This window comes from Macaca nemestrina, assembly GCF_043159975.1.
Source record: "Macaca nemestrina isolate mMacNem1 chromosome 15 unlocalized genomic scaffold, mMacNem.hap1 SUPER_15_unloc_1, whole genome shotgun sequence".
Lineage (NCBI taxonomy): Eukaryota > Metazoa > Chordata > Mammalia > Primates > Cercopithecidae > Macaca > Macaca nemestrina.
Window position 1 is genome coordinate 301815 of NW_027257580.1, and position 22195 is coordinate 324009.

The following is a 22195-nucleotide window of genomic DNA, read 5'->3' on the forward strand; positions in this document are numbered from 1 at the left end:
GTAGAGACGGGGTTTCACCGTGTTAGCCAGGATGGTCTCGATCTCCTGACCTCGTGATCCGACCGTCTTGGCCTCCCAAAGTGCTAGGATTACAGGCTTGAGCCACCGCGCCTGGCCTTGCTTATTTCTTTTATAATAACTAAGTCATATAAATTGAGCTCACAAAAATATTTATATTAATAAAATTATAATTTATCATTTGTAATGTTTGAGTTTTTCTTGTACATTTATATATAGCAAGAAAAACAGTTTTTACTTTTAAAAATGGTTTTTAAAAAATCAGAGCAAGCCTAAACCCCTTCATTTTATAAATACAATAACCTGAGGCTCTTCATTGCTGGTGACTCACACAGGCACACACTCAGCATTGCTGGATGTCAGCTCAGGATCCAGAATGCATTTGAACAATTCATGCTAAATTAATAAATGCACTTTAATATAGGCCCATATTAATCCCAAAATAACTAAACCTGTGGAATTTGTAAAATAAGATGTTTATGAATGAGGACATGGCATTTTGACTTAGTTGTGATTCCCCCCTTTCTGAAAGCAGAATCTACAGTCTATTTTCCCATTGCTAGATTTCAGAGGAGAGCCTGGTGTCACTTACAGCAGACATTGCAGATGCCTCAGCATTTCGGATGAAGACGGTAAAGACCTTCTTTGTTTCAAAAAAACCTTTTTTTCCAGGGGAGAAAACACAGGTTGGATCTAAACTCAATCCTCCTGTTGAAATATTTTAATGACACTGAAAGAGGTTGTTGCATTTGGCAGGTGCAGGTGGAGCTGTGCAGTCCTGCACTGAAGCCCTGCAGTCCTGACTTCTGAGTGGAGCTAGAGGAGAATTATATTAATGTGTTTGCACTACTTGCTCAATTGTAAAGCATAACAAATATATTTAAGGCATGTTTTTAAAATGAGAATAAAATAGTTTAACAATGTTTATACACCTATTTTAGTTATTACATTCTCTAATCTATTTTTATCCTCACAACCATGGAAGCGCTCCACCATCTCCATTTCAGAAAGTAGACAGTAACTGAACAACACTATCTTCTTTTAAAAAACATTTATTTCATTATGAAAGTTTATGGTTTATGTAATTAATACCTTTTTGTGGTCTGCATTCAATGGGTGTGGGCATCTGCACACTGTCGTGGGTCCACTATTGTGATATCGCACACAGTGGTCTCACTGCCCTAAACAGCCAAGGCTCTCTGCCCATCCATCCTTTCCTGTTCCCAACCCCTGTCAACCACTGATTATTTTGCTATCTATGTAATTTTCCCTTTTCCAAAATGTCACATAATGCCCACAGCAATGAATGCGAGTTTCTTTTGCTCCACATCCTCACCAGCATTTGTTGTTTTTGGTCTTGTGGATTTTGTCCATTCTAATAGGTATGTAGTGGTATCTTACTGTTGTCTTAATTGGCAATTCCTAATAAGACATTATACAGAGCATCTTTTCATATACTTAATTTCCATCTGCATAAATGTTCAGCTTTTACCCATTTTTAATTGGATTGTTTGTTTTCTTATTGAGTTTTAAGAGTTCTTTGCATATTTCAGATATGAATCCTTAGATATAGTTTGCAAATATTTTCTCACAGTCTCTGGTTTGTCTTTTTATTCTCTTAACAGTATCTTTCACAAAACTAAAGTTTTTTTATGTTAAAGTTCAAGTTCCCAATATTTTTCTTCGTGAATAATGCTTTTGGTGTTGTATCTAAAAGAATCACCAAATCCGAGGTTATCTAGAGTTTTTCCTTATGTTATCTTCTAGGAGTTTGAAAATTTTGCATTTCATATATTGATCTAATCTCTACTTTGCATTAACTTTTGTAAAAGGTGTAACGTCTGTTTATAGATTCTTTTTTTTTTTTTTTTTTTGCACATGGATGTCCATTTGTTCCAGCATCATTTGTTAAAAAGACTCTCCTCTCTCCATTGAATTGCCTTTGCTCCTTTGTCAGAGATCAGCTGGCTGTATTTCAGTCTGTTTCTGGGCTCTCTGTTTTGTTTCTCTGACGTATGTGTATATGTCTTCTGTTTTGCCTTCAGTTTAAAAAAATGTAATTGCTACCTCAATTTGCTTATGAATTCTCATTTGTAAACAGAAGAGCGTAAATTAATGCCTGAGTATATTTTAGGGTAGATGTTGCCTTGAATACAATGAGCAGAATGAGTTATAATTTTAAAGTGAATATAAAAATTTGACCATAGTGGTAACAGATTTGCGAACTAGTGATATCAATGACAGAGTCCATTGCAATATTGCTTCATCCTTTGGCTCAGCTCTGCTTCACACCAGGTAACTATCAATCCCTTTTGTGATTAGTTCAAGGATTTCTGTGGGGTGGAAAGTAGAAATACGATATCAGTGGAGGGAGAGAAGGCAGTTTCCCAGACTGCGAGCAGTCAGATCTCCAGTGGGTCCCAACACTGCTCTGTGGCAATATCTAGAGGGTGATGGAAACAGAGACAGGGTGCAAATGAGGTGGGTGCTGGCCCTAGGGTTCCCAGTGTTTCCTGGTTCCCATGGTCCATAAGACGTCTGAAATGAGACCTTCCGGGCTTTGGGGGGCCCCTGAGGAATTGGAAAATGAGGAAGTGAGCAGTGACAATCTAGACTGATTATTAGAGGTACGTCTCTCATTTTTCAGTAACCAAGGAGCCTTTGATTAGTAGTGAAATTGTGGCACCCCAACAATGGTGGAGTGGAATATCCTGCTACTCTGGAGGGGTGATGGCTCAGGGTCAAGACTGAACTAATTAGAAAAAGAAATGCACTCCAGGAATATCAAGTCCAAAACGAAGCTCTTCAAACCATCTGGGAAGAGAAAACAGCATGACAAGGAAAGGTATATTTGTCTGATCCCAGGAATCAATATAAACATCCATGATAACCCCACCTATTTTTTAAATATATGATTTGGATGAAACAAGAGAAAGAGACTGATTGTTGCTGAGTCCCTGCTGCAGTCCCGACACAGCTGGAGATGCCCTGCTCCCCTGCTCCCCTGCTCCCCCGCTCCCCCGCTCCCCCGCTCCCCCGCTCTCCTGCTCTCCTGCTCTCTTTATTTTGTTGATGCTCATGAGGACCCTGATGTCTGAGGAAGAAGGTTCCCGTCCAGCTCTGCCCCTGGTGTGTCACGTGCCGGCCTTGTCAACGCACAGGAGAACCTGACAGGGTGAGTGTTATAACCCCAATCATAGAAAAGGAAACGTCTCTAAAGTCTTTAGCATCTTGCCCGAGTTCGGACACTTAGCAGAGGCCTGAGTTTAGATGCAGCCCCGTCTTGCTCTTTGACAGCCTCAGCACCACGTGCCCTGGGTGACCCACGCAGAGTCACTGACAACCCTCTTGGTTGGCTCATGGCACAGCGTGGAGCGAAATGGCCCACTGACTTTTCCAGACACTTTGACAATTCGTGATATAGTTTATGCGGTCACTCCCAGTGAGTTCTATTGTTCAGTTTAATAGAATACCTAATTCTGTGTTTATTATGAATAAAGGGAGATTTCTTGTGGTTTGTAAGAATATGAAGGATATCTATTTTGTATACAAGTTGGAAGTTCCAATACTATAGGAAGCATAAGTGCAGGTTATAATGATGGGTCTTTTATAAGACTGAATTCACATCAAACTGAATCAGTAACTCCGGCTGTATGAACGGGGTGAGACATTAAACATTTAATGAAAAGAATTCCTTTCTTACGTTACAGCAAGGACTAAATATGTCTAATTATCATTCCCGCTAAGAAGATGTATTGTGATATTTGCAGTTAATCACTCATTCAGTTCCAAGGGTATTTATTAATTGTCTGCTCTGGGCATAACAACAATTGGAAGCAGTATGTTCACATGAAAAAAAACTTACCTGAGGCTCTAAGTCACAACTTTCCATGACCAGCACACATTTCTGATTTGAAATACATATCTAAAGCTTCAAATGCATAAATAGATATCCCAATCTAGAACTAAGTTAATAGTTGCTTAGAATTAATTGTTTAAATTATCCTGGGAACCAGAAAGATATGTCTACATGAAACAATAAAGGTTATATTAGAATTAATAAACTTTAGAAGACCATTTTAATCTTAATATATAAGCATACTACCTAGGCACACTGTTTAAATACATCTGCAACCTACTATTTTTAGATTTAGGTAAATCATTAATCCTTAAATTTGGAAGATTTCAGCGTTAGAGCTCTAGACTATGAAACTTGGAAGTTTTTCTAAAATTTTTCAGTTTTTATCCAGAAATACATATTTTCCTGGCACTGAGAACTGCAAGAAATTTCACTTGGAGTCTCCAAATAGTCAGCCATGTGTGATGTCAACATCAGTGTAATAGATACTATCACAAACATCCTGTGACTTTTATTTTTTTTTTATACTTTAAGTTCTGGGATACATGAGCAGAACGTGCAGGTTTGTTACACAGGTATACACGTGCCATGGTGGTTTGCTACACCTGTCAACCTGTCATCTATGTTAGGTATTTCTCCTAATGCCATCCTTCCCCTAGGCCCCGACCCTGCAACAGGCCCCCATGTGTGATGTTCCCCTCCCTGTGTCCATGTGTTCTCATTGTTCAACTCCCACTTATGAGTGAGAACATGCGGTGTTTGCTTTTCTGTTCCTGTGTTAGTTTGCCAAGAATGATGGTTTCCAGCTTCATCATGTCCCTGCAAAGGACATGAACTCATCTTTTTTTATGACTGCATAGTATTCCATGATGTATATGTGCCACATTTTCTTTATTCAGTCTATCATTGATGGGCATTTGGGTTGGTTCCCAGTCTTTGCTATTGTGAATAGTGCTGCAGTAAACATACGTGTGCATGTGTCTTTATAGTAGAATGATTTATAACCCTTTGGGTATATACCCAGTAATGGGATTGCTGGAGCAAATGGTATTTCTGGTTCTAGATCCTTGAGGAATTGCCACACTGTCTTCCACAATGGTTGAACTAATTTACAGTCTCACCAACAGTGTAAAAGTGTTCCTATTTCTCCACATCCTCTCCAGCATCTGTTTCCTGACTTTTTAACGATCGCCATTCTAACTAACATGAGTTGGTATCTCATGGTGGTTTTGATTTGCATTTCTCTAATGACCAGTAATGATGAGCCTTTGTTCATATGTTTCTTGGCCACATAAATGTCTTCTTTTGAGAAGTGTCTGTTCATATCCTTCACCCACTTCTTGATGGTTTTTTTTTTTCTCCTTGTAAATTTGTTTAAGTTCCTTGTAGATTGTGGATATTAGCCCTTTGTCTGATGGATAGATTGCAAACATTTTCTCCCATTCTGTAGGTTTCCTGTTCACTCTGATGAGAGTTTCTTTTGCTGTGCACAAGCTCTTTCGTTTAATTAGATCCCATTTGTAAATTTTGGCTTTTGTTGTCGTTGCTTTTGGCGTTTTAGTCATGAAGTCTTTGGCCATGCCTATGTCCTGAATGATATTGCCTAGGTTTTCTTCTAGGGTTTTTATGGTTTTAGGTCTTATGTTTAAGTCTTTAATCCATCTTGAGTTAATTTTTGTATAAGGTGTAAGGAAGGGGTCTAGTTTCAGTTTTCTGCATATGGCTAGCCAGTTTTCCCAACACCATTTATTAAATAGGAAATCCTTTCCCCATTGCTTGTTTTTGTCAGGGTAGTCAGGCATCTTAAACTTTAAAATTTAAGAACTTGCATTTTTTTTAAAGTAACTGGCAACTGACAATCATTTAAAAATCCATAACCTAAAAAAATAATAATTCCTCCTAAGTTTTCAACCAAGAGAAGTAAAAATCTGTTGACACAAAGGTCTGAATATAAGTATTCATAACAACTTTCTTCTTAATAGCCAAATATTTTTAAAATAGTCTATCACTGAAGAGTAGATAAGCTGTAATATATTCCTACAACGGTTACTGCCCAACATAAGAATGACATATACACTGGAAATCACATGGACGTATCTCAAAGGCATTAGAATACATGAAAGAAACTAGGTATAAGAGAATATTCTATATGATTCCATTTATATCAAATACTTCTTTTTTGAGATAACATCTCACTCTGTCACCAAGGCTGGAGTGCAGTGATGTGATCACAGATCACCGCAGCCTTGACCTCCCAGGCTCAGGTGATTCTTCAGCCTCCTGAGTATCTGGGACCAAAGGGGTTGGGACCAAAGGGGTGTGCCACCACACCTGGCTAATTTGTGTGTGTGTGTGTGTGTGTGTGTGTGTGTGTTTTAAGAGATGGGGTTTTGCCATGTTGCCCAGGCTGGTCTCAAGTTCCTGGGCTCAAGTGATCCCCGCTTCTCAATCTAGTGCTAGGATTACAGACCTGAGTCATTGCATGTGGCCTGTATCATATTCTAAGACAAACAAAACTAGAGTGAAAGAAAGCAACTGCCGGAAGCTGTGGTGTGGGGCAGGGGTCACTGACTACAGCAGCATGCAAGAGAAATTTGGGGGTAATGAAATGTATTTTAATGGTACTGTTGTGTACATGACTATATGTATATTTGTCAAAATGCATTGATTTGTACACTTAAAATTACTAAATTTTGTTATATGTAAATTAAACTCAATTAGATAATAAAAAATAAACTTTTGATCCTGAAAAAATACCTACCTACATACAAACTACCCTGAAACAAACTACTTTTTCAGAATTTCTAATTTAAATATTCAGAAATATGAATGATGATGATGAATTTTAACAAGGCTTACATAATTCAATTCTGTTTTGGATCATGTCTGAGAGGCATATTAGCTGCTGGACTTATTTGGATTTCCTTTCCTCCTTTGCATATGTAAAAATAAGAGGTTGAGACAGAAACAAGATATGTAATTTATGTACAATGAAACTTTCTACTGCCCAGGAGATGAGGCTTTCTATTGTCCAATGAATTGTGCCTGGCAGCACAATTCACTGCTTCACAATTCATCGTTCTTTTTACCCTCAGAGCATCCTTGAAATGATTGACTCAACCATGAGGGAAACACTGTAAATATTCTCAGATGCAAAGTCACAGTACCACCTTCACAGAACACCTGCAGGTGCAAGTAACTAAAAATCTAGCTCAATTTTACTTTAAATACAAGGGAATTTATTGACTCAGGTGGGTAGTTCAGAAGGAGGCCAGGCTTCAGTGTGAATCTGAGCACAGAAGCTCATGGATGCTACCAGGACTCAGTCTCTTCCCAATTTTCTGCTCTGCCTTCAGTGAAGTCAGAATAATTCTGCATGTGGCAAAATCTCCAGGAACAATTTATGAGGTTGCATTCTTCACCAAAGAGGGAGCATGAACAAGCACACCCTTGTTCCTAACAACCTAGCGCAACTTGTATTTGACTCTAATTGGAACAACTCAGACCCCGCCCATCCCAAAGTCCATTAGGGGGACCAAGGGAGTGCTTTGTGGCACCTGGCATGAGCCTCAGTTATGCACTCACTTTGGAACCAGTAACTGTGACACAGGGTGAGACAGTGCTGGTTAAGTCAACCGGGACCCACCCCATGTTTCAAACCACGTGACTGAATAATTCAGGGCTCTGTTGGGAAGGAGAAAGGGGGATGCTTCTTAAATAGCACCCACCACTCAACTACAATTTAATTTGACAGGAACCCGGAGGCCCTGCCATAGAAATCTCTCACAGTTGCTTGGAATGAGAGCACTCAATACAAAAATCCTATGGTAGCAACCCTATGGCCTCAAGGGCGCCACGTAGTTGGTGTGGAGGGTGGGGCAAGGAGGGTGGGGAAGGGCTCAGGGTCTTCTGAAGATGAAGCCAAAGAACAGATGGCACTGACTTAGCAGAGTGGAAAATGTTTAACCCCAAGAGATTCCTACAGAGGCAGCTAAGCCACACCACAGACTCCTAGAAGGGCTTGTGTTAGGGTTCCCAAGTGTCTAGGTAAGCTGAGGAGATGGTGAGGCAGACACAGAGGGTCGGTTCAAAGCACATTGGGAAGACTGATCCCAAGACCCCTCAGTCCACACTGGCAGTCAAATGCTCCTCCCTGACATCAGAAAAAGAAACAATTTATTTTCTTCAGATACTGAAACAGAACTTTTCTAAGCTCCAGGACACTGGATAATGCTGCTTATGCAAAGACAGTATTTAGTTAAAGCCAATTTACTGAGCAGGGAGATCAGCGGATTCTTTCTCCCTCTTGGCTCCCAGAATGCTGGGATCAGCTTGTAGTCTTAGGAGATTGGCGACCTCTTTTTGGAGAGGATCTGCAGATACCAACATTTTCAGGGTTTCCTCAGGTCCAGGAGTGCCAGGCTCCTGTGGACTCTTCCTTTGGGGAAGCAAAAGAAGACTCCATCTGTACACACAGAATGCATTAATTATATTTTCTTATTTTCTGTTTTCTTGACGCTCTAGCATCTAGTCTATACTGGGAAAAGATTGTCTTTCCCAGGACCAGCCAATTAAACTACCAATTCAGAACCCATACTCCTAACCACCTACTTTATCTAGCTCTGATACTGTAGGAGACAATACCGCCCTTCCTTAATCACCACAGGGTGAGGTACTAGACAACTAGAAATGGCCCCTATGCCCCAGAGCCTGCTGAAGCTAATAACGCTGGGCAGCCTAAGCCTGCCTGCCCTGCCTGCCCTTGCTGTCCCACAGAGACTACAGCAGAGGATCCTGCCCGTGCCTTCCCCTCTCCTGCCTCTGCCTGGGGCGTCCCTGTGCCTCCTATTTCTAGGGATCTTTGAGTTTGAATGGGACAGTCACTTCCATGTCTCCAGGTCTTAACATCCCTGGTTAAAACAAATTTGAGTACATTTTAAAACATAAGGCTTCCAATGTAATCTTTAAAACCCTTATATGGACAATTTTAAACATATATGTAAATAAACATGAATATAACCAACCCCTGTATATCTATAACCCTTCAGAACAACAAGAAACACATGGGCAATTCTGTTGTATTATGGCTAAAAGGTAGCCATGGACACGAAATGAAGACAAGAAGTCTTTGGAATAAGTGATCCCATCACAATGAATCAATTTTCCATTGGAACATATTTTTACAAAGTCACTGTTTTGAAAATATTTAGCCATGAATTGAAACAGAGTCTGTAAGGTTTTTTTTCCCGGTCTAAGGCGAACAGCATTTTAGAGAATGAACCAGGACACAACTACAGCACAAGAAAAAAGTATGATAATTAAGTTTACACATATGTGTGACTACTCTAACAGAAAACATGTAAAGAGCATTTGTTTTGATTTATATATCAATCTGTACTGTTTAATTTTTTGTGTCATAAATGCTCTTATTTAAAAAAACAGGACTAGTTAACAGTGTCAATTACTAGTAATTCGTGGTATAAATAATTAAACAAAGAAGTATTCAAAAATTATAACTGTTTTCAATAAAGTTTTATTTTACATCATTTTTTTTTACTTACTCAGAAATTGCCCCCCCAAAAATGCAGAGATTTCCCATGTAGCTGCAACCTAGTTTCATCTCTTATTAACATCTTCTATCAGTGTGTCTCACATGGCTTATTAATATCTTACATAATTTGTCATAGTTAATGAACCAATACTGATAGACTATTATTAACTAAAGTTCATATTTCATTTGGATGCCCTTGGTTCTGTCTTACTCTGACCCAGGATCCCATCCAGGATCACGCATGACATGTGGTCATCACGTCCCTGTGGGCTCTTCCTGGCTGTGACAGTGTGTCAGGCTTTCCATGTCATGATGACCTTGATAGTACTGAGGAGGATTGGTCAGGAATTTTGTAGAATGTCCCCCATTGTCACTGCATGTTCTCAAGGTGAACTGTCACCTTTTATGTTCACTTGAATCATTTGGAAGAGCTACTGTTTGTCAGGTTTCTCCACTGTGAAGTTATTTTTCCTCCTTGCCCATACTGCATGTGTTCTTTTGGAGCAAGTCACTGTGCAGAGCCCACACTTACGGAGTGAGGAGTTGGCTCCACATTATTGATGGCTGAGTGTCTACATCAATTACTTGGAATTCTTTTGCAAAGGAGATTTCTATGCAACTCTGTTTTCTTATTCACCTGTGTATACAAATACAGACACCTAGATAATTACTTTCAGCTTTAATTATTATTCAACACTACAATTCATTCCTGTGTTGGCCATCAGTAGCTGTTTTTATTGGCTATTATTTTTCTTTGATATATTTTAATTTTTTTTAGTACTTACTTTCTGATACTTCAAGATTATCCCGACTCCTATATTTACTGTCCCAGTTCTAGTATCAGACATTTCTTCAAAGAGCCTCATTCCTTTCAGAATGGTAGGAAAACTTACATCTGGCTGCCGAATGAGCACATTGTTGAATGAGCACTTGTTCCTCATTAGCAATGCTAGGAAGTATATGTGTGTGTGTAACCTACCTATACACACCTAATTATAAAGTTTTCTATGTAGAACTGTGTGTATCTATATTAAACTAAACATAAGTTTACGTTCATGTCTCCACCTCTGATCTAATAGCACATGAATCATTCTAGCCTTCTCCCCTTGCTAATTTGTAACCTCCCACTTCAACAGTGAGAAACCTGGTTACTACCATCTGCGACTTATGTAAGTCATTGTTTTATTCCAGATACAGATACTGTGGTTTTACAATTGTTCACAATTGCTTCTGTTGGAAAGGATTTTATAAAATAGAATCCAGTGATGAAGTATAGTTTGTTTGCCTTCAGCATACGGATTCTATTAATTTTCAAAGTGACTTAGGTCAACACCATTTTCCCTACACCTTCAGTGAGTTTTTTCCTACATTTGTGTCTTAGTCTGTTTTGTGCTTCTGTAACAGAATACCTGAGGCTGGGTAATTTATAAATAAAAAAGGTCCTTTTGGCTCACAATACTGGTGGCTGGAATGTCTGAGATTGGGCAGTTGCATCTGGTGGAGTCTCAGTCTTTTTCACCTCATGGTGGAAAGTGGAAGGGGAGCAAGGGGTGCACCAGAGATCACATAGCAAGAACGAAAGCAAGAGGGAAGCCAAGGAACCCAGACTCTTGTTAACTACCTACTCCTGCAGGAATTAATCCATTCCTGTGAGAGCAGAACTCACTCATCCCCATGGAGAACATTAATCTATTCATGAGGGATCCGTCCCCATGACCCAAACAACTTCCACTAGGCCCCACTGCCCCACACTGCCACATTGGGGGTCAAATTTCAACACGAGTTTTTGCAGGGACAAACCACATCCAAACCACAGTAATTTGTAGCATAGTTAAATTATTTTTCACATGATGTATTCTGTCCTGGGATACTCCACATCCTGAGTAATTTTATTTAATTTGAATAGAGTTTGATTTACCCATTTGGTTGTAAAATTCTGCATATTTTGACCAGTGCATTGTGGTAGGTATCCCACTATTAAAGTATCATATGAAATGCTTGAAACCCCCACCCCATGGAGCCAATGGTTTCCCATCTGTGTAGTTTGCTTTCTGCAGTGTCTCATTAAATGAGGTCACACTGTGTGTATTCTCCTCAGACTGTCTTCTTCCACTTAGCAATGTGCATACAAGATTCACTCATGTCTTTGTGTGAGTTGATAGCTTGTTCCTTTCTATGGCTAAATAGTATTCCATTGCATGAATGTACCACAGTTTGGTTATGCATTTTGGGGAGCAAAACCTGCCTCTTCTAACTTTGTTCCAGAGTTGGAGACCTTCAAATTAACTGACAATAGATACATTAGTAGGAGAGACAATACTTGGCTTCTTATTCCACAAGTATTATTGTGGGACAAAATTCATCAGATGGCAGGATCCAGTTTACAAAGAGGTAAAAATAGCCCAAAAACAAGAAACAAGACTAGAATCTGATAACCCACAATAACTATAGCTTTCCTTAAAAAAAAATTTTTTTTCAAGACGGGGTCTGGCTCTGTCACCCAGGCTGGAGTGCAAAGGTGCAACAATCTCGACTCACTGTAACCTCTACCTCCTTGGTGCAAGTGATCCTCCCTCCTCAGCCTCCTGATTAGCTGGGACTACAGGCACATATCATCGTGCCCATCTAATTTTTATATTTTTGGTAGAGATGGGGTTTCCAACATGTTGCCTAGGCTGATCTAGAACTCCTGGCCTCCCAAAGTGCTGGAATTATAGGCATGTGCCACCATGCCCGGCCAAGTTATAGTTTTCCATTGAAACATAAAGTTATTCTCTGTAGTAACCATCATTTTTGACCATAATCAAAGTAAGACTATTCTTGTTTTAAATTTAAGTATAGTTTTGTTAGATTTTGCTTGATTATTTACGTAAGTGCAGCAAGAACAGGAGACGACCACATAGGTGCTTTCAAGTTTCTTTGCTGGAAGTTTTCATACAGAATCTCAGATTTGACTTTTAAAGGCCTCATTCAGGCTAAAAGCCAAGCTAAGAACATACTATCAAATTTCAGCTGCAGTCCTTATAGCTTTGTGTGAATTCCTCTTTTCTTGAGGCCCCCCAAATATCCCTAAATTCCTGGGCCTACCAGGAAATGACCTTCTTTACTAACCTGTAAGGCTGTGAACCCTGTAACGTAAGTATCAGGCTGACTTTTCTCAGAGTGCTGTTGGGAACGAAGTTTTTGGTGTTCTAAAAAAAAAAAAAAAGAATTAACATGGGAACAAATAATCTCTTAGCAAGGCGAGCTTTACTTTCTGCAGAAACGGTGCTACTCAATAGCTGTCCAGCCACAAGAGCACACCGAACAAAGGAGACAGAGTTACTTATAACCTGATATGTCTACCCTACTGCTGTGTCCAGTTACCATTGGCTGGAATAGGACCTCACATTTTACACTTTACCCAATTGGCTATTAGTTTAAAACTTTCTTAATTAGGTAAGGGGAATAGAACAAAGAAAGAAAAGGAAGTTGCCAGGGATAGTTAAGGAAGCATCTCCAAATAAGGAATGGCATACAGTATGGGCTGGGGCTTGTCTAGTTCTGTCCAGGCATGCCGGAGCAAGCTAGGACAACTGATTTGGAACACACACACACACACACACACACACACACACACACACACAAATAGTGGATAGCAATCTTATAGTAAGAAATTGTGACTTTTTACAATCTTTGAAGAACTTTCCCATTTCTCACAGTGCTTTGTAAGCATTGTCTCCATAATAGTCAACCTTACTTCCTTAAAATTGCTGGTCATAACTGATCTTAGATACGCTTCTAAAATATGATGTTCCAGTAAAAATCTTGATAATATAACCAAATTTTCCAATTATGTCCTGTTATAAGGTGAACAGATTCTTACTGGACTTTTGCTAATAACTATATCATCATGAAAAAAAGAGTATTCAGTAAGAATTTCAAAATTCTGGAGAGATTAGGCAGGGAAAAAAATGTAAACGCTTCATTTCTGTTTACAAAAGTATAATCTACCAAATTGTTGTAAGTTACAGTTAAATTAAGAGAAAGAGATTTCTTAAATTCAGAAACTAGAACATTAAAGAACCAGCAATGCTCTAAAAAGCTATAAAATTATAATCAATTTTCATCAGTTCATTCAGTGCCACGTAATCAATTCCAGTCTTGCTGGATCTTGGGTTAGCAGTCTCATGACCCCATCAATTTCTCCACCAGGCTTCTGGAGATCTTCACTGAGTCAAGTGTATGGTCTTAAAGTTATTTAAGCAATATCATCAGAAGTCTTTAACCAGAGTACCTGTCATACTCTTTTCCATGAGTCTCAGAGGGAGTCCTGTATCGGAGATGAACATTCTGACCTGTAGCTGATCGCAGGAGCTTTCAGGAAAGCATCAGGGGGAAATAATATCTAAATGACAAAGAGTATGAAATGGCTGTGATTATACCACAGTTGACAAGGATATTTGATTTTTTCTGTGGCATACAACATTTATTTATTTATTTATTTATTTAGAAACAGAGTCTCGCTCTGTCACCCAGGCTTGAGTACAATGGCGTGATCTCAGCACACTGCAAGCTCCGCCTCCCAGGTTCACGCCATGCTCCTCCCTCAGCCTCCCGAGTAGCTGTGACTACAGGTGTCCGCCACCACGCCCAGCTAATTTTTTGTATTTTTAGTAGAGATGGGGTTTCACCGTGTCAGCCAGGATGGTCTTGATCTCCTGACCTTGTGATCCACCCACCTCGGCCTCCCAAAGTGCTGGGATTACAGGCATAAGCCACTGCACCCGGCACAACATTTAAAATAATAATTGGAATTATGACTCATAACTCTATACTGGCACATAGCATGGATAAGGAGGACATTGACAAATTTCCAGGAATTTTGTATAATTTCTGAAAACAACATTTTACTGATACAAATATAACACAGGGAAGGTTAGATATCTCTTTTTATTTGTATTTTTTGTAAGGTTTTCCTTATAAAAAATACATCCTACTTTACTTGTGAATCATGCCCTACTTTTCTTGCATGCTTTGCATAGAGTTGTTTCTAGTTATTCTATTGCTTCTAGTAGTTTTATTTACACATATTGATTATAATTTTAATACTTAGTAATCTTTTATTTTCCAGAGAAAACTAACAAGTAAACAGTTATAAACTGTCATATATTAGCATTCCATAGTAGGTTAGAAAATGTATGAGTATACCATCTCCCGACATCTACATGGATGTGTTTCCTCATCGTACAATTTCTCATTGTGGTAGACAAAAACATGTTTATTAATGGTCCAAAATATCTTTAGTCTCTCTGTAAAAATAAGAAGCGAAAATTATATAAACTTTAATTATTTATGTTCAGTAATTAATGTTTTAGTATTGTATCTTATTTATAAATGGTCTAGATATTTAATGCAAATCTTTTACTTAGCTTAACTTTAAGGTTAAAAATTACCAAAAGTATTTTGGAAACTACTATTAAGCAGATTTACAGTAAACAAATTATTTTTGAAATAATGTTTTTCGCTTTTCACAAGATGGCACCGAAAGTGAAGAAGGAAGTTCCTGCCCCTCCTAAAGCCAAAGCCAAAGCCAAAGTTTAAAGGCCAAGAAGGCAGTGTTGAAAGGTGTCCACAGCAACATACAGAAAAGAAGATCCACATGTCATTCACCTTGAGGTGGCCCAAGACACTGCGACTCCGGAGGCAGCCCACATATCCTCGGAAGATCACCCCCAGGAGAAACAAGCTTGACCACTATGCTATCATCAAGTTTCCGCTGACCACTGAGTCGGCCATGAAGAAGATAGAAGAAAACAACATACTTGTGTTCATTGTGGATGTTAAAGCCAACAAGCACCAGATTAAACAGGCTGTGAAGAAGCTCTGGGACATGGATGTGGCCACAGTCAACATCCTGATTCGACCTGATAAAGAGAAGAAAGCATATGTTCGACTCGCTCCTGATTATGATGCTTTGGATGTTGCAACAAAATTGGGATCATCTAAACCGAGTCCAACTGACTAACTCTAAATATATGTATATCTTTTCACCATAAAAAAGAAATAATGTTTTTCATAAGAATGACAACTTAATTAGAATCAAATTTAAAAGCTTTAAGATTTTACGTTTCTAGTAAGTATAATATTAGCTTATTTGAGTAGAACTCAAGCAGAATAGGAATTTATGTTTGTTTTATATTCGATAGTGGTAACTTTGAAGACATAGTTGTTTTATTACACCAAAAATATTATATTAACCTTATTTAATTAAGTTTTATCCAAATCGTGTTAACTTAAAAAACATTTGACCAGTTCCTATATTTCTAGGAGTCTGGTGAATATTTATTTATAAATGCTTATGTTTTTGCAAGCCAAGTTAGAATAGAACACTTTTAAAGAATTTTATAAATGAATTTTGCAACGCTAACCTGAGTTAAGAAAATATCACATATACATAACACACATTAATAGACATACAAACACAAATAGAGATTTCATAGCTTTCATCCTGAAATTTCAGGCATGAATCAGGCATAAATATTCTGATGGTTAATTTTAGACATCTACTTGATTGGATTAAGAGACACACAGCTGGTAAAACACAATTTCTGGGCATATGTGTGAGGGTATTTCCGGAAGACACTGAGATAACCCTGACCCAATGTAGATGGGCACAGATATGGTTTTGCTGTGTCCCCACTCAGATCTCATCTTGAATTGTAGTTCTTATAATTCCTACATGTCGTGGGAGGGACCCAGTTGGAGGTGATTGAATCATGGTGGTGGTTACTGCCATGCTGTTCTCATGATAGTGAGTGAGTTCTCATGATCTGATGTTTTTATAAGGAGCTTTTCCCATTTGGCTCAGCACTTCTCCTTGTTGCTGCCATGTGAAGAAGGACGTCTTTGCTTCCCCTTCCACCATGGTTGTGAGGCCCCTCCAGCCATGTGGAACTGTCAGCGCATTAAACCTCTTTGTTCTTTATAAATTGCTCAGACTCAGGTATTTCTTCATAGCAGTGTATAAATGGATGAATATAGGCACCATCCAATTGGTTGAGAACCCAGATAGAACAAAAAGGAAGAGGAAAGGGGAATTATCTCCTTCTGAAATGGAAACATCCTTCTTCTCCTGCCCTTGACATCAGAACTTTAGGGTCTCAGGCCTTTGGCCTCAGAATGAGAGTTACACCATTGGCTTCCCTCATTCTGAGTCCTTTTGACCTGGACTGAGCCATGCTACGCTTTCCTAGTTCTCCAACTTGGTGATAGGCTATCGTGGAACTTCTCAGCCTCCATAATTATGTGAACCCATTCCCCTAATGAGTCTTCTCTCATCTATCTATCTACATATATCACATTGATTCTGTCTTTCTGGAGAACCCTGACTAATGTGATTACAATAATACAAAATTTACTAGTTTATACAGAAGACTTGGTTTTTGTCTTTGCCCCATTTTTTATTTGTATTATAACTGTGTTTCTGGAAAACGGAACAAGTTTTTACCTTCTTCATATGAGGGCTAAAGCTTTTTTCTCGCTAATAATTTTGGAGATTTGTAAGATTTTCTTTTGTTTTGACATACAATCTTACAGAGGCTGAGAAATAATTTTTTTTTCTGTTTTATTTTTCAGCCCCAGGTGTTTGCTTTTGCAGATTCGTGAGCATGTTGAGAGCCTCCAAGGCATGGAGCAGGGTGCCTAAAGTTTCAGTGATTGTAGGGAGTTGAGAGACTCAAATGGGAAGGGAAAGATCTAAAAGGAGGCAGTTTGGAAGATAAAAATTTTCTCAAAGGAGCCATTTAAGTTCTAAATAATTCTTATTCTTAGTAAAGTCATGCAAACAGGAAAGGAAGTAGACAGAACTAGCTCCATATTGGTGGAACACATAGTCAGCAGAGGTTTGAGAAGGGAGAATTTAGTCAACTGAGAAGTTCCCATGAAAAGAGCAAGATCAAGATCACAGAGACACCATGAAACAAAAAGCCAGGAATAACTTCCAACCCAAGAGGAGAACACAGAGGCCTCAAAACCAAAGCTAGGATAAGAAACTTGTATCCCAAAAGTTACCTTCCAGACAAAGAAGCCTGAGATTCCAACCCAGCTTCACAAAGTACTCACTCAAAATGTTACTGAAACTGTAGGCTTTTCAATGACTTAGCCATGCATGCAAAAGGCATTCCTTAAGGTGGTACAGAAGATGGAGCCCCCCTATCCAAAGATAGCCAAGGAGAAAGAAAGACCCCTGTTGGCAGAGCCAGTGGGCAAAGGCAACAGAAAAGGAGACAAGAATCCTAATGGGATGAGATTCTTTCAGATTTAGGATCATACAAACTCCTGAGAATTGGCAGGTTGACAGCCATAAATGGGCTACCAACATTTCTACTCATTGGATTACAAGTTCTTCAGCATCCAAAATGATTAACAAAATGACAATTTCATAAATTTGGAAAGGAGACATTTCTTTATTTTTATGGTTTTTTTTTTTTTTTTTTTTTAGAGTTTCACTCTTGTTACCGAGGCTGGAGTGCAATGGTGCGATCTCGGCTCACTGCAACCTCCACCTTCTGGGTTCAAGCGATTCTCCTGCCTCAGCCTCCCAATTAGCTGGGATTACAGATGCCCACCACCAAGCCTGACTAATTTTTTGTATTTTTAGTAGAGACAGGGTTTCATCATGTTGGCCAGGCTGGTCTCAAACACCTGACCTCAGGTGATCCACCTGCCATGGCCTCCCAAAGTGCTGGGATCACAGGCATGAGCCACCACACCCAATGAGAGATTTATTTCCTATAAAGAGTTGCAGCCTGCAGGATTGTCCTTCTCACAGACTGGGAAGCATAGCCTCCAGCCAGAAGCCAGAAACAGATGCTTCAAGGGAGATGTAAAGGAAATAGTAATTTATGCTGAGTGGAATTGGCAAAAACCTATATTTAATAAACTCTAGGAGGAGTCATGAATATTTATGAAAGGAGAAATGCATGCTTGTGCAATTGAGTTTCTTGCTTCTTCATGGGTCCCATGTACAAAAGATGGCAGTGTTAGCACGATCCCAGGGTAGAGTTTTCAGCCCTCTGACATTAAAAGGTGAAGCAGAGGACATGAAAACTTGCTCTGTGCATCCTCTGTACACAGGCCAGAACCTCTCCATCATGGGTGGTCTCTTATTAGGCAAGAAAGGAGAGGTTGATATCAGTGGTGGCACCTTTGAAAGGGCTGGTTTCTGTTTAATCCTTAGGGAAGAAAGCCTCATCATGGTTAGCAAACGAGGGGGAATAACGCGGTGTATCTGACCCCCATCATCCCATCCTGGCCAAGCTGAGAACTCAGTTTTGAAAGTTACTCTGGGGTTCCCTCAGCCAAGAGTTGGTCTGTTCAGTCAGTTGGGAGCTTAGGATTTCATTTTCATTTATCAATGCTAATGGGAAAGAGTACACTGTCTTCATGGCAGCTGAATTGCAAGAAACTCCTTGGATGGAGTTAATGGCAGCTGTATTTTTCTGGGAGCTCTGCTTTAATTGGATAAAGTAAGTTCTGGTAAGATTTCTTCCTTTATCTTCAGTATCTCAAATGTTTTCATTTAAATAATCTTTATAAGAACTCTTGATGTCTGAGTGGATTCCCACACAGTCATCTACTATAAGACTTTCTGATTCTTTTTTTCCTTTGGTCATTATGAATAGAGCTTCTGTAAATAACTGCATGGTAGCTTTTATTTAGAAATAACATCAAAGTAGTTGTCAAAATACTTAGGAATGTGATTTTTGGATTGTAAGGTGAGAGTTGTTTAGCTTTGGAAAAAACTGCCCAACTTGTAATAGGGGAGGACAAACAATTTTCTGTGGTTTTGGAATTCTTAGATAGGACCCTCTGTAACAAACAACAGATTAAAATGAGAAAAACAGAAAAGTTTTAAAAACATGTATACCTTATTGATAAGACTCTTTAGTGATTTAGTTACCTTTCTCTTCTTGGTGCTGAGAGAGAGAGGTAGCTTTTAAATGGGGATTTCCTTTATAGATGTAAATTTTCCTTACACAAGGGTAACTTCTACTCTGTTTTCAGAACTTCCTTTGTTGGCTTTTTTTTTTTTTTCAAAATAATCAGCTTGGAATAATTCTTAAGCCAAAGGGACATATTTTTTGGGTGGCATATTCTGGTTTCCTGCCATTATATTTTAGGGTGGCATATTTCGGTCTTATACACAGTGTCCCACCAGCAATGAAAAGAGTTCTTGTTTTTCCTCCAGCAATTTGTCATTTTTTAAAGAGTTTAGCAGTTGTAAGAGGTATAGACCAGCTGTGCTATCTCATTGTGGTTTTCAGTTATGTACTATGTTGAGCATCTTTTGGTATGTTTACTTGCCTTCTGTAGATCATCTTTGGTGAGGTGTCCGTTCAGATCTGTGTGCATTTTTAATTGGGCTGTTTAACTTATTGTTCAGTTTTAAGAATTTTGTATGTATTTTGAATACAAAGTCTTTCTCAGATCTGTATTTTGCAAATATTTTCTTTCAATATGTGACATGTCTTTTTGTTCCCTTCACAAGGTATTTTCCAGAGTATAAACTTTAAATATTTATAAATATTAAGAAATTCACATTGTCATTTCTTCTGGGTATATCAACCTTTTTTGCCATTTGTTAAAATTCATTACCAAACCCAAAGGCACATAGCTTTTCTTCTATAGTTTCTTCTAGAAATTGTATAGTCTTGCATTTTTAGTGTAAGGATGATTTTGAGTGATTATTTGTGTAAGTTGTAAAGTTTTCATCTACATGTATATCATTTGCTATGGTTTCCAATTCATTGTTCCCTCACTATTTTTGGGAAAGACACAGGATAGTGGGCTCTGTTAGAGTAGATAGACAGCTAGACATGAACAGGAGGTTGAGCTCCTGGAAAAGGGAAAGTCTGGGAAGGCTCACCTGGAGGGACCACCAAAAATTCACATATTAGTAGCATCTCTAATGCTGGAGTGGATGGGCACTTGTCAATTGCGGGTAGGAGGGAGAAGAGGTACCTATGCAGAAAGAAACACCCTACAACTCCTCTTAAGATGCCCCAGTCATCATTCACTCTGCAGTAAAAATGTCACAATATTGCTAGCTACATGGTGATAAGGACAAAGGGGACATTCACCCCCAGCGATGGGGCTCCCAGAAGCCAGGAGTGCGGGCCGGGGGTGGCAGCTGGGAGCCCGATCGCGGGGGGTGCCTGCACCCCCAGCGACGGGGCTCCCAGAAGCCAGGGGGGTGGGCCGGGGGTGGCGGCTGGGAGCCCGATCGCGGGGGATGCCTGCACCCCTGGCAATGGGGCTCCCAGAAGCCGGGGGGGCAGGCTGGGGGTGGCTGCTGGGAACCTGATCTGGATATTTGGAAGAGTATCACAAGGGGTTGTACAGTGTCTGTGATACTGAGATTAATATCAGTCTCTCGGCCTTGGAATATTGAGAAGGATGAAACAGGGTGAATGTCCACCCTGTGCCACATTGCGAGTAATATCAGCCTGTCCCCTCCATGGATATTAGGAACAATATCCCAGACTGGGTGTACGCCTCCTGCTGTACAGAGTGCAATATCATCCTCTCCCTCCCAGGATAGTAATTACAATATCACTGGGCGGGAGCACACAGCCTGCGAATTATTATCATCCTCTACCCCTCCGCATACTAGGAACACTATCTCAGAAGAGCTGTACCCTCAGTGCCATATTCGGACTAATAGCATAGGCTTCTTCCGGGAATATTAGGAGCAATATTACCGGGTAGCTATCCATTCATTGCTATGTTTGGAGTCATGTGATACTCTACCCCGCTTTATATTCGGATCAGCATCACGTGGTGAGCGTACACCTACTGTGATATTAAAACTAAAATCCGGCCGGGCACGGTGGCTCAAGCCTGTAATCCCAGCACTTTGGGAGGCCGAGACGGGCGGATCACGAGGTCAGGAGATCGAGACCATCCTGGCTAATATGGGGAAACCCCGTCTTTACTAAAAAAATACAAAAAAATAGCCGGGCGAGGTGGCGGGCGCCTGTAGTCCCAGCTACTCGGGAGGCTGCTGAGGCAGGACAATGGCGTGAACCCGGGAGGTGGAGCTTGCAGTGAGCTGAGATCCGGCCACTGCACTCCAGCCTGGCCGACAGAGCGAGACTCCATCTCAAAAAAAAAAAAAAAAAAACTAAAATCCTGCTTTCCGTCCCTGGATATTAAGAACAGCATCACAAGTAGGTTTACATTTCCTGTGGAATGAGGAATAATAATATGATTATTAATCATCAATGATCGATTTTAATAATTATCAATGATACTAAAAATTCATAAGATACCATTATTAATTATGGATAATGATTTTCAATACATGATTATGCCTGCTTTCAATTAATTATTAATATTAATGTCATCAAATATTATTAGTTCCTAAAACTAATTATTATTTGATTCCCAGCATCACTGGGTATTGATTTAAGTCACATTAATTGCTAATATCGTTATATTATTATTAATAGTGATATTACTAATAATTATTGTTACAAATCATTAACATTTTAAACCAGTATTAATTTTTACTCTCTTTATTGTGATCATTAATATCAATAATTATTATTAATATTAATATAATTACTAATATTAATGATTAATAGACTTGTTCCTGATATCCACCGGGGAGAGGACGATGTTAATTTCTATATCACAGACGGTGTACACCCCCCGTAATAGTGTTTCGAACTTCTGCTTGGGAGAGGAGGATATGACAATCAGTACCACTGGAAGTAGAAACA

At 39.3% G+C, this 22195-nt stretch overlaps 1 pseudogene; it reads left to right on the forward strand.

The window, feature by feature from the left end:
• Positions 1 to 246: 246 nt before the first annotated feature.
• LOC139361189 (large ribosomal subunit protein uL23 pseudogene) lies at positions 247 to 17064 on the forward strand (annotated as a pseudogene).
• The last annotated feature ends 5131 nt before the right edge of the window (positions 17065 to 22195 follow it).